The sequence below is a fragment of the Oenanthe melanoleuca genome, chromosome Z, assembly GCF_029582105.1.
Source record: "Oenanthe melanoleuca isolate GR-GAL-2019-014 chromosome Z, OMel1.0, whole genome shotgun sequence".
NCBI classification, from domain to species: Eukaryota; Metazoa; Chordata; class Aves; order Passeriformes; family Muscicapidae; genus Oenanthe; species Oenanthe melanoleuca.
Window position 1 is genome coordinate 18,588,262 of NC_079362.1, and position 13,285 is coordinate 18,601,546.

The 13,285-nt window shown below is 50.5% G+C and overlaps 1 long non-coding RNA gene across 1 annotated transcript; it reads left to right on the forward strand.

Moving 5' to 3' along the window:
- The first annotated feature begins 3,405 nt into the window (after positions 1 to 3,405).
- Positions 3,406 to 5,283, forward strand: LOC130265402 (uncharacterized). Its single transcript, XR_008842608.1, has 3 exons — positions 3,406 to 3,496; positions 4,336 to 4,453; positions 5,222 to 5,283. It is a non-coding gene; the product is annotated as an uncharacterized LOC130265402 (long non-coding RNA).
- The last annotated feature ends 8,002 nt before the right edge of the window (positions 5,284 to 13,285 follow it).

Genomic DNA, 13,285 nt, shown 5'->3' on the forward strand with positions numbered 1-13,285 from the left:
CTGGAAAAACTGGTAGGACTCAATATGCACCTGAATTTTTCAGGCAGTCTTGGTGGGCTGGCTTAGCAGAAGAGCAGCCTGAGTAGGTGGCATGGCTGCAAGCCTCTGCTGAAGGCCACACATTGCTGGGCAGGCAGCAGAGGGCTTCAAGGGCTCATATTTGAGAGCCTGAGAAGCCCCAGAGGATGGTGCTGGGCCAGTCAATGCAGCCACAGTTTCAGGATGGGCATAAGCCAAGTTACCCAGGAGGCTGAGTGGTCTCCAGCCAAAGCAAGGCAGCCAAGGGGAAGGATCTTGCCCACACCTCGTACCATGCAGCAGATTGCTGAGCTTGCTGCCCACTGCAGTTCCAGAGACTGGGTTCCATGTTTGCTCTCCTTTCATGGTGGACAGAGGTCTTCCCTTTGGGCTTTAACCATAGGAAACAGGTCCCATGTTGTTGGTGTTTCAGCTGGAGGCCTGTCTTGTGACTAGGGCATTGGGACACTGGCCTCCTCCTAGGCCTGCATTCCACCTGGAGCTTTTCCTTGATCAAAGGACACAGGGACTTTGAGGACAGAGCCTCTGAGAATAGAAATACCGAGGAGAGAGGGGCCAGGAAACGGGAAGCCAACAGACTGGGGAAGGAAGGTGGCATCTCCTTTTCTTCCACCTGCTGACCCTCCTCCTAATTTTCTTGTTGGAACAGATGGGCACAAAGTTACTACTGTGCACTCTTCAGTTGGGGGGTTGTGGGAGGGATGAAACTTTCATTTCCTCCTTTGGGGAGTTTAACTGGGACTTGATCTGGAAGTGTCTTCTTCTTCTTCTTCTTCTCATCAGGAGAGCCAGCTAGAACAACAGCGTTTGGAGGCAGAGGAGCTGCTGGAGCAACGGGACAAGTTCCTGGCAGAGGTACAGAGGGAGCAGGAGAAAAGCCTGCTGGAGATGAAGCAGGAAGTTGCCAGCATGCAACATGAATAAGAAAACCTCTAAGGCAGAGCCAGTCTAGAGGCAATTGAGCACTGCTTGCCTGGACACTGTCTGGGTGGGATTGTCTCTTAGCTGGCCCTTTATTAACATGAGAGCGAGAACAAAATGGTTTTAGAAAGCGTGAGCACATCAGTCTTGGCTGCCACTCAAGTGCTCTGTAGGAAGTTTAAAGCCATCTTCTGTTTGTTTCTGTGCAGCTGCAGCACCAGAAGGTCGAGCTGTTATGCAAGCTGCGCCGGCTGCATCAAAAGTTAATACAAAGCCAGCAGTTTGTAGATCTCCTGAGGGAAGAGCTGAAGGAGGAGCAAGAGAATGGGCAGGTGAGTCTGACTAGCCAGGTAGCAGAGGGAGAGCAGTAACAGGGACATGAGCTGTAGGTCTCAGGAAACAGGAGGCAAGGCCTAGTGCAGACACTGGAAACACAGAGCCTGGCAGGCTCCAGCAGTGAGCACCAGGAAGAAGAGTTGGAAGGGTTAGAGCTGTGTAGAGAAGCAGCAGGAAGTGGCTGAATGGACATGCTTTTGAGACTGGGAAAGGAAAATCTTAGCACAACGGCAGGTGCCAGTAAGATTTTGCTTGACAGAATATCAAGGACAAGCTGCAGAAAGCTCAGAGGAAAATGAAGGCCATGGAGAAGAGGCTGAAAGAAGAAATAGAAAGGATGCAAGAGATGCAGCTTCAGTTGAGGCTGGCTCTAGAGAAACAGGTGAATGAAGGGGCAGTAGGCAGTGCAGTCATGTAACAAGTGGTGTCTCTTTTTCTCGCCTTTCTCCAGCAGAGCAGCAAGTGGATGGGGGCAGTGCCTCTGGCTGCCAGGCTCTGTGGTCTCCATCAGAACTGATCAGCTGGACACTTGCTGGGCTGCTGAACCTCAGCTGCTGCCCTGGGCGGCAGGGCTAGTGCTTTTGCGTGTGGCTAGCAATCCTCTGAATGTATTTCTGCTGGCTGAATGTATTACTGCTCACTTTTGTTTTGAGGGCTTTGTTCAGGACAACGTGGTGACCCACACAGATTATGAACAAGTTGTCTCTGTCCGTGGTGGATGCAATCCTCAGAACAGGGTGAAATTTAAAGTTGTTCTCTCCCTTTCACAGTCTCTAACACGGCTGGCTGTGACAAGCTGGAGTCTCTGGCTGCATAGTGGGGTTTGACTTGACAGCTCAGCTTGCAGCCTAACACAAGTGTTGTTCATAAAAGCTTGCCTTTGAACTGCGCTGTCTGGGGCATCTCTGCCAGCCACCTTTCTGACACAAAGAATTTTCTTTGTCCCAGATGGATGCAGGCCATGCCATCAAAGCTGCCCCTGCAGCAGCATCCTCCAAAGAAGCCTCCTCTCCGCAGCCCGAAAACCTGAGCACCAGCAGTTCGCCCAGCTCGGGCCAGGAGTCAGAGCAGCTGCACCAGGAGAGAGAGGAGCAGTGCCTGGAGCTGCTGAGTACGTCCTGTGCATTTCTTGTGTGATGCAGCAGTGTGTTGTGTATATGCCTCAGCATGAGCTCTGCCACAAGTTCCTGCTCACTTTGGTGTCAGACAGACATTTTGGACTCACCACAGAAGCTATTGTTGAGCGTCAAGACAGCCAGGGAGCACTTGGGGCACTCCTTTTGCCTTTGAGGGCCACTGGGAGTGGGTGGGCTTTGCCTGTGCTTCCCTGTGCAGCAAAGGCAAAAGCTTGGATTGTTTCCCGATCAGCAGAAAGCTGCAACACAGCAAATGACCCAGTGGATGTGTGTGTGCTAATCTGGCCAAACTGATCAGAATAATTGGCTTCCTAGATGTCCCTTTATCCCCTGATTTGTCACCAGTCATTGGAGACAAAATGCTTCAGGGAATTGAGTGCCTGTGGGGCTGTTTCACACTGGTCTTGGTTTTCTGACTGGTAGTACTTCTACAATTCCTTGTATTGTTCATTTTGATAGGAGTGCTACATTTTGGTTAGCTCGACCTCTTTGAAAAAAGCATCAGGTGACAGCACAAATAACAGAGGAAGAGGTCTTTTTAGTACTCACCAAATGGTAAGAAATTTTATGATATAACAATCCTCAGGAATTAGACAGGAAGACATCTTTTCAAAGTGCAGCAGCAGAAGAAAAAGTGGATACATTTTTTAAACACTGGTCAGAGTCCCTAGAAATGCTAATAAATTTTCAGCGGTTTCAGTTTCTTTTCACAAGAAGGCAAAGAGCAAAACTGAGCCAAAATGCTTTTGGCTAGCAAAACATGTGTAAGTTATAAAAGTGGTGATAAACAAAGGCCATTTGAGAGAAGTCAGTGTGTGCAGAGAGTGTTGGTAGCACTTTGTGGTTGATGTTTAGAGTCCCTTTTAACTGGGGTGACAAGGTGTCCTGGCCCATGAGCGGAGAAGAAAGAGGCTCTTGTACTGTCTGTTCCTAACGCTTGCAACGCCATTGTAGGTGGCCATAAAGAAAATTGATCTCCAGCAGCAGGGCTGCGAGGATGCGCTGAAAGAAATCCTGGTCATGAGGGAAAAGAAGAACCCCAATATTGTTGCCTACCTAGAAAGGTCAGTAGTTCTGCTCTTTTTCTGGGGATGTTCGTTTCCGTACATGCAAGGCAGAGGTTTAAAAGCTCTTTATGCACTGGCAGAAAATTCATCTTTTTATTAACATCAATCCACTTCTGTACAAGGCATGGGAGGAGACTGTGTTCTGTCCACATTCATGGTTCCTGTAAAGAAAGCTTGAGGATTGTTCCCAGAAGCGTGGCTCTCTTACTAAGCCAGCAGCCTGTATGTTCACTCGCTGCATGTTCTTTTGCTGGTTCGGGGCGTGATTATTTCTGAGTGTCAGAGGGGGAGTGCAGAGAAAGTATCCGAGAAATGATTCCCCTTGCACTGTTCTCAATATTTCCATTGCCTTGCATGCCAAAAGAGTAGGATAGGAGACACATCATTTGCCAGGTTTGAAATTGCTTTTCCCATTTTGTGTATGACTTTTATGAAAGTTTTTCAACAAGGATGTCCGCAGTGCTGCACACCCACGTGCCCTGGATAAAAGCTGTGAAAACTGCGTCTCCTTGTTGCTGGATTTAATTATGGATGGAATTGTGTGTGAGGATGATGAAGCAGCTGCTGGGATGTGTCCACTTCCAGATTTATCCTTGCCATCACAAAACTGCCTTTTCTCCTGCTTGCCACCTAAGCCATCTCCTTCTGTGCAGATGTGCCTTCCTCATTTAGACAGCACAGACTGCAAGCACTGGATAGCCTAGGTGGAGTGGGTCTTCATTTTATTCCATCTTCATTTGCCAGTTAGCTGGATACAAAACTCGATTCTAGGCTTTTCTTTGATATGGCAATTTAGCTGTGCGCATTCAGCCCCACTTGTTGTTTTCATCTTCCAGTTACCTTGCACATGGGGATGTCTGGATGGTGCTGGAGTACATGGACGGAGGCTCCTTAGATGAGGTGGTCAGCGAGAAAAGGATGGTTGTAGGACAAATAGCAACTGTGTGTCGGGAGGTAAGGGATCCTGCTTGTGCTTTGCATGCCTTGGACAGGCTCGTCCTTTGAAAGCCCTGCTAAGTGAGTAATTCCCTGTTCACAGATTTCTGTGCTGCTCTTATGCTTCAGAGAAGAGCAAGCATCTGCACTGGACTGCCTGCCAGTGTCCCTGCCCTTACTATACCCTGTTCTTTACACTTATCTGCTGTTGTTGAACTCTCTGTCTCTGTTTCCTTTTCATTGTCTGCCTCTAAGTGCAAAGAATGCAATGCAGAAAGGTTCTGGATGTCCGAGTTTTAAACAAAAAGCAAAGTCAAAGAGAGACTCATCTCTCACAGTTCTCCACTTCAAAGGATGGCATAGCACCCATCATGGTGCTTGCAGCTGAAAACTGACAAATGAGCTACTTGACAAATGAGTGTCCTCCACTCTCCCACCTGACAGTGATCCCCTTGGTACCCAAAGCAGGGATTTTTCCTCTTCTGCAATTTCATGGTTTGTCCTCAGGATGGGGAGAGCGCATCCACTGTAGCAGCAGCAGTGATCATTCTTACTGGCTTTGCAGGGGACAGGCTCCTGCAACGACTGATGTTTCACCCTCAGAGATGAATATACCTTCCTTTGGAAAGATCCTGCTCTCCTAGGGTTGCAGCAGGAAGCTCTTCCTCTTGCCAGCACTCACTGCTCCTGTGAGATCTGGGAATCTTCAGGAGTAGTTTTCTTTAAAGTGTGGGATGCAATCAGATTAGGGTAACTTTTGTCCTCCTGTTTCTTTTTCTCTCTCAGTGCCTGCAAGGCCTGGCTTTCCTTCATGCCAACCGGGTGATCCACAGAGACATCAAAAGCAGCAACATCCTCCTGGGCCGGGATGGCTCTGTCAAGTTGGGTGGGTGCTCTTGGTCAGGCGCCACGCTCCGGGCAGGTGGTGTGGGGCTGATTTTGGGTGGCTACCAGGTGCCCAGCAGTGGTAATGGTGAGAGCGCACAGGGCGCTCCTGCAAGCTCAGGGCGCAGCTGCAAGGTGCTGCGAGGTCTAGAGAGGAAACAAGGTGTCAAGAGTAGCTTTGGTTTGTGTGTGCTCCTTCCAGGAGGGGGGAGTTACAATGTAAGCGTTCAGGTGGATGAGGAAAAGCCACGGTGGGAATCCTGGGGGGCTGTTAAGTGGACAATGTGCATGGGTGGAGCCCTGAGGAAAGGGAGCACAGCTGCTTTTGCAGCTCAATGCACCACTGCATTCTGAGACTTAGAGTGAGCAACTCTTTCCCTTGGTTTCCTACTTGAAGCAGTGTTTGATTTTCTCCTCAGCTGATTTTGGCCTCTGTGCTGTGCTTGTGCATGGACAAAGTAAACAGAGGTCGATGGTGGGGACCACTTACTGGATGGCCCCCGAGCTCGTGAGAGGAGAGCCATACGGCCCCAAAGTGGACACCTGGTCCCTTGGCATCGTGGGAATAGAGATGGCCAAAGGAAGGGCTCCCTATATTCGGAAAACCAAGGAAAGGGTAAAGTGCAAATATGCTTATATACCAGTGTTCTTCTCGTCCATCACCATTAGACAAAATGCCATTCACACAGCTTGAACTGGTTCCATCAAGGCCCATTTGTAAAAATGTCCGTGGGGTCCACATAAACTTCCGAGGCAAGACTTGTTGAAGCTGGGGCTGCACTGGGGCCTTTTCTCTTTTGGGAGAGAAGGCTCATCTCTTACCATCTGCTAGGCAAGAAATTGCCACTGCAGACTGCTGCTCAAAATATGGGGTCTAGGGGAGCTATTCAGGATATGGAAGGATGACATAGAGTCTCAGTTTTCCTTTTCCTTCAGGCTAAATATCTGATAGGCAAGCGAGGGGCAACTGATCTGCACAAGCTCAGGCTACCCTCTGCCTTGTCTGAATTTCTGGGCTGCTGCATGCAGATGGACGTGGACAGGCGAGGCTCTGCCCAGGAACTTCTGCAGGTACAATGCAAAGCAGCTGCAGGCCAAGCAGCTGTTCCCTGTCAGGCTTTGCTCCTCGGCCAAAATTCAGGGTCAGATGGGTCCCCCCATAGTAACCTGCGCTCTGGGTGCTTTTCAAGAAGGGACAAGTGAAGGTCCCGATTTAGTCCTATTCCCCTGTTACTAGGAAGGACATCTTCAAGTAGCTCAGGTTGCTCAGAGCCCCATCCAGCATGTCCTTGAATATTGCCAAGCGTGGGGCACCTCCCAGCTCTCTGGGTAACCTGTGCTAGTGTTTCAGCACTCTCCTGGTAAAGAGTTTCTACCTTAGAGCCAATCTGAATCGACTCTTTTTTAGCTTAAGATCATTTCCTCTTTTACTCTTGGCCTGGCTAAAAGATATGTCCCCATCTCTCTTAGAAGCCCCTTCAAATATTGAAAGGCCACCACAGTGCTTGCCTTTCTGCAGGCTAAGCAAGCCCAATTCTCACAGCCATTCCTCAGAGGGCAGCTCCCATCTTCTGGTCATTTCTGAGGCCCTCTTTTGATCTTGGGTTGTGTATTCAGGTTTCCTGGAAGCAAAGGAACTGAAGTATTGCAGTGCCGGGGATGAAGGCAGGCAGTGGGGCTTGATGAGCACAGTGGAAGCAGTCCCTTCCAAGCGGTTCTGGATTGCTCTGTGGGAAGGGGGGGCAGGGTTGAGGTGACTGTGAGCATCCAAGGGCACCCAGCTTGTCCTGCCCCACTCAGACGTTTCTGCCAGCCAGACAGGGACAGCTGAGCAGGATTGGTGCCAGCCCCATGTGCTGCCTGGCCCACTCAGGTAGATGAGAACCGCTGCAGGTTTGCTGCCAGGTTTTGTGGCACAGGGAGCTGGTGACCAGGCCACTTCCTTGGCTGGGCCTCCTGTGGAGGAAGATGCCAGTCAGCACAGGAAATGGGGGCATGCCAAGGCAGACAGTGCTCCTCCTGCAAGCCAGAGCTGAGTCCATCTGCTCTGCCGCTTGTGTCTGTGTCTTTCTGGGCTCTAGAGGAATCCAGCTTGACCCTGTTGAAAGTTCATTTTGGAAAATCATGGTTCATTTTTCCTTTGTCTCTTTTACATTAGTTTCATTTCTTTATTTTTCCCTTTGGGCAGCATCCATTTCTCAAATTAGTGGAGCCTCTCTCCAGCCTCTTCTGACAGCCTGATTGCTGTCATCCCTGCAGCAAAGTGATGCAGGAAGCAGAGGAGATGACCAGGAGCACTTCAGCATTACTTTCTCCAATGCCAGCTCGCAGCCACAATCAGAATAAAAATCCTAGACACCCCCAAGCCTGTTGTAAGATTCCCTTCATTGTCACCCAGGGAATACTGATCTCGTTCATTTCTGAATTGTCGCTTCTATCTTAAAGAATGGAAATTCCCTCCTGTGGGCATTCTGGTGTGGTTTGAAATTGGAAAAAATCTCTTCCCTTTATTTTTAACTCCAATCTCCACTGCCTTTGGAATACCACCCACTGGCCACGTTTTGCCCTGCCGTGGACTTCTGCATGAGGAAGAAAGGGCAATTGCCTTCCCCCTATAAGACAATGAAGAGCAGGGCAGTCAAAACATCCTGTGGATTTACATGCTTTCAGCTGTGCACACAGAGGCTTTTGGTTCCAGCCTGGTGCAGTGAACACATCTCCTCTCTGGCTGCTCCCAGTTCCCAGGTGCCCATGGCTAATAGGTACAAGACTCTGCAAGTGGAACCAAAGCAGCCTGGCATGCCTGCTGGCACTACAGGAGAGTAGAGAGGAAACCACCTGGGATGTGCCTGGCCAATGAGGGAAGGCACCTGCTGGACCTGCTCTTTCTCAACAGAGAAGGACTGGTGGGTGACGCCGTGCTTGGGGACCATCTGGTGCTCAGCAATCATGAAACATCTCTGTGCTTGGCTGGCTTTGTCCCTCGTTCCGTGCCTTCTCTTGTCCCTGTGCTTGGCAGCTGCTCCCCAGGGCTGTGTAGCTGCGTGGCACAGCTAAAGTGCAGGAGAGCCTCATTTGTCTGCCCTTAGAGGTGGCTGCTCACTGCAGCCTTTTCAATGTGGAAGCTCAGTCTGGAGAATGAGGTCCCCTGTGTTTGGTCTTGGAGGCCAGGGCCTGTCATCTGCTGTCCCAGGTGGCATTGAGGGCTGCCCAATGCTACAGGCTGGTGTGACCCTACTGCAAACGACAGGAGGCAGTGGCAGGTGGTTGATTCCAAAGTCATGTCCTTCAGGGGCAGTGTGCTGTGTGTGTGTGTGCGTCCTTTTTCCAGCCCAGCCCCAGACCTAGGGATCAGACGCAGGCACTGCTGTTGCTGCTGCTGCTGCTGAAGTCAGTGAGCATTTGATGGGCAGCTTCCATCCCAGCACAACTGGTCACTTGTGAAACTGGATGCTGATGGTGCCCTGCCAGATTTCTGGGCTGCATGGGTGTGAGGGAGCTGTCCCTTGTTGTTATTTTCCACCAGGGAAAGCTGGAACTTGACCCATGGCCAAAGTGGTGACAGACTGAGCCAAGTGATGCTGATACTGCATCCAAACTCAGCTACTGATGCCCGCTGAGCAGCGTCACAGGCAGCACGGCGAGGGCCTCCAAGGAGAAAGGGCTGGCAACTGCTCTGTGGACTCACTAATGCTGCTTGAGTCCACAGGCCAGGAAACAAAGAGGAAAAAACCCCACTTAGACAAGTCCACAGACTGAGTGAGGACAAGGGGAAGAAGTGGACACTCACAGCCATGCGTCAGCTGCACGAGTAGAAGGCAAAAAGAAAATTTACCTGCACAGTTCTCCAGACCACAGGAAAACAGGGGGGGGAAAAGAGACCTGCACACGTCTGCAAAACTTACAGTCACAGGGCAAAAGACAAAAAGGGACATCTGCATTTGTTCATAGATTTTACAACATCAGGCGACAAAAAGGATTCCGTTAACAGGGCGCAGACTGTCCCAAAGCAGCACAAACCCCCTTGTAGTTCATTACTGTCTTGGTTTGAATTAAAAAACCCAGAATTCCTGACATAATCAATCCATCAAACGAATCGGATAATAGCTACAGTAACTTTGGTGAGGGGGCCCATATTCAAATAAGGACTTGCAAATGGGAGAGAGATATCTGTGGCCATATGGAGCCCAAACCAGATTAAACCAGACAGCATGTTTCCACTTCAGAGAGCTGTCACTCCTGTCTTAACTCTCCACTCAGTGCCCTCTGCTCCATGAAGGGTGGCAAAATCTGTCCTGGTTTGAAGGACAGGTGTCTGCTGATAAAGGCAGAAGTTTTCCTTTGAAATAGAGACTTTAATTCCACTCCCCCCAAGTATTATAATTGTTTGAATCAAGGACTCTGAGGCAGGGATAAGGGGGTAGGAATAACAGCTCTTTTACTAATATATCTAACCATTCAAACAGAAACAACAGCAGTTGTTAAAACTACCAAGAAAACAGAACAGATGACTGAGGTCCAGTCCTTTCTTAAGCTGCAGGCACACTCTCTCTGCCCTCGGTCCCGGTGCTGCAGACGGAACAAAACCCGGCAGCTGCAGAGAGCAGGCGGGAGTAGGGGCAGGAGGGGGCGGCAGCGGCCACGCCGGTCTCGGGTGGGAATGGCTGGATTGGGCAGCTCCTCGCTCACCATTTGTGTCCGGGTGATTCGCTGTGTCCGCAGAGGCAGGAGGCTGCAGCGGGGCAGATGCAAGGCAGGTGATCGCAGAGGGTCTGGCTCTCCTGCGTTCAGGCACGTGGCTGCAGACCGGGGATCCTCCTCCGATCTCGCTGGAAACATGAGTCCCTTCTGGAAGCACGGGAGCCCCTCCGGAAGCTGCTCCCACCTACCCCTTTTGTCTAGAGTCCTCAAAGGTCCTGGGAGTAACCGGGCAAGCTCCATTGGCATGATAATGGAAAAAATTCTTTAAATTGACACAGTAATAGAAAAAACACTTAACCCCCAACAATTACCCATAGTTTAAAGGATCCAGGAATAATACAAAGCAGGCACCAAGCACACACACCCTGTATTTCGGTCACCAATGCTTCTGACTAAAACCAGTTGCCTGAATTGGAATGCCTGTCATCCCTGCCCATTTACTGCATGGCTAACATCAACCAGAAAACTGTAGAGCTCATTGAAGGAAGACTGATTTTTAGTGGGGGAAAAATGCTAAGGAACAAACTACCCTCAAGTGTTTGCCTGACACTGGAACAGCGTTTGTGTTATTGATATGGCAGGTACACATCCTCTGCATGGGGCAGTGCCCATGTCCTGTGCATGGCAGGGGTGCCCTTGGAGTTGCCCTCACAGTGTGGGTGCAGCCATGGGCACATTTGCCCATTCACTTCACTTCCACCACCTCCGAAGCCAGCCCTTCTCTTGAAAATATTCTCTGTCCAATACTGAAGGCACTTCTGAGGCCTTTCAAGAAACCCACTCCCCTCTGGCTTGTAGGAAAGCTGCAAGGTCATATTCCTCCATGGGTGTGGGTTTAAAAAGTCTGTCATGCCCATGGTGGATATGTGCTGCATCATACTGCACTTTTCAGTCATTTGCTGCACTCTAATTTCTGGCCTGCAGGAGCTGAGTAGATTGATCGTGGTTTTCCTGAGCTAACTTAGTCTCCTCTTTTATGTATCGCATATCTCACAGAACTGCAAACTCCATGGGGCCTGGGGAGAGTTGCAAGCACCACACAGGGAAAATGATACAAAGTGCAGGTTCTGTGGAATTCCCTCCATCATTTTGCTTTAGACCTCCTCATAACGTGACACAGCAAGGAGCAAGCAGATGCCAGTGCCACAGGTAACAGGAGAAGGCTGCAGGTCAAGAGCAGGAGTTTACCCATGGCTGCAGGAAGCAGAGGAATTTGCAAGGCAGCTGAGTGCTTGAGATGGTGGAGGCCTGCCAAGCTGCCTGCTCTTGTCTTGGTGATGAAACCCTGAGCTTCAGTGCTCTTGAGAACTACACTTGGGCCTAAATCCCATTGGAATCAGCATTTCTTAGAGGGTCTGACCTTTCCTGAGGAGCAGCTTGCATTGCTCATCTTTTTAACAATTTACCCAGGCCATGTTCTAGAAAGGAGGTACCTAAGTGAGTCTTTGAAGTTTCAGAACAAAGCCCTGTGACAGCAGGTAGCATTCCAGGCTGCTCTCAGGGGGAAAATCCCAAAAAGCTGAAGACTCTGGGAGAAGGAATGAATATGGTTGTGAGTGATGTTGGCCTGCAATAGCAACATCATGGACATGAAGGCAAGGGGCACATAATCATGACCTATTTTTGCATATTTCTGGGAAGCAGAAGAATCCTGCCTCCACCTGTGCGGATCTCAGCCTGGGAACTAAGGCTGGGAGCCAGCCTCTCTGGTTTGGATCCTGTCTTTTTTTCTTTTGGACAGCAGCTCTTTTTAACATCAGCGGAGCCTGTCCGCAGCCTGCAGGAAAGGCATTGCAGGAAGCCTGGAGAGGAGGCTCTGGTGCCTGAGGAGGCTTTGTGCCCTGCCAGCTCAGCGCAGCACTGGCAATCCCAAGTGCCTAAATGCTGCCCTCCCTGGGGAGATTCCCTTCCCGGGCAGCCCGCACTCACGCTGGCCATGCCCATGCCTGGCGCTGTCCGTGCCCGGCGCTGTGCGGTGCGGACGGACAGCCCCGGCCGTGGCTCCGCGCTGCTCCGCAGCTGCCCGAGGCTCTCCCCCCTCACAGAGGGGCCCCGCCCCGCCCCGGGCGCCCCCTGGCGGCTGCCCCGCCCCGCCCGCCCCGCGCAGGGCCGTTCCCTTCCCACGGCGCCCCCAGCGGCAGCCGCCCCTCACTGCAGGCGCGGAGCAGCGATCGGGCCCTGCTGCTCCTCCTGCCTCTCGGCTCCCTTCTTTTCCCACACACGGAGGCTGCAAAGGAACCGGTTTCCTGCCGTCTGCCGCTGCTTTACTTTGTAGGGGCCGAAGCTGTGTCCTGAAGGCGGCCCTAGTGCGTCCATAACTGCTGGTGCAGGAAAAGGCCCCCTCGTTCTCCCGCCAGTTGTCATTCCTGGCTCCAAAGCATCGCCCGGCTCTGGCAGGAGGAACAGCCCACGGCACAGTGGGTGCCATCCCTGCCCAGCCGGGGCTCTCTGGCAGAGCAGCAGCAGCAGCAGAGTTTGCTTTGGCTTCACCTGGAAAGCCAGAAGTCTCTGTAACACTTCAGTGTCCACATCAGTAGGAGTAAAGGGATCACGGTGTATTTTCAAATTTTGAATTTCAGAGGCTTTAATCAGATTAACGTTGAAAACTTCAGACAGAAGGCTGCTTGTTTATTGCAGCCAGTTTAGAATATCTCCTTCAGAACCATACTAATTCAGAACATTGTATTGTTTAATGGTCTCATTAATCCATTTGAGGTTTGTTTTAAAGAGTTAGATTTCAATTGCCTCCAAAATTTATTATTTCTCCTTAGGACAGCTGGGGATGTGGTTCAGAAGAAATATGGTTCAAACTACATGTTAATCCCTGTCCTTCACACTGCTGTCTGTCTGTCTGTCTGTCTGTCTGTCTGCAGAGCACCACACCAGCAGCACAACCTCCTCTGGCTCGCTCTCTTCCTCCAGAGGCCAAAGGGGAGGCAAAGGACAACAAACTGATTTACCAGAATGTGAGGGCTGCTCTAATACCCATATTCAACTCTGACAGACAAAAGACTCTCTAACAGTTCAAAGCTAGAAAGTGTATGTTTATTCAGCGCTGGGCAGCAGCGTGATGTAATATGCACTGCAAAATCACAGGTGATCACAGAGTTTGTTGACAAAGGATTCAAACAAATACAGATTCATAATTAGAGTCCCTCCCACCCCTGCTTCCTATGGTAATTAGCAGAATAGCTATTAAGCATGCGTGACTGACTTCTTAAACAAAGTCTGGGTCATTTTCATGGGGAGGGGTCTCAAAAAGAG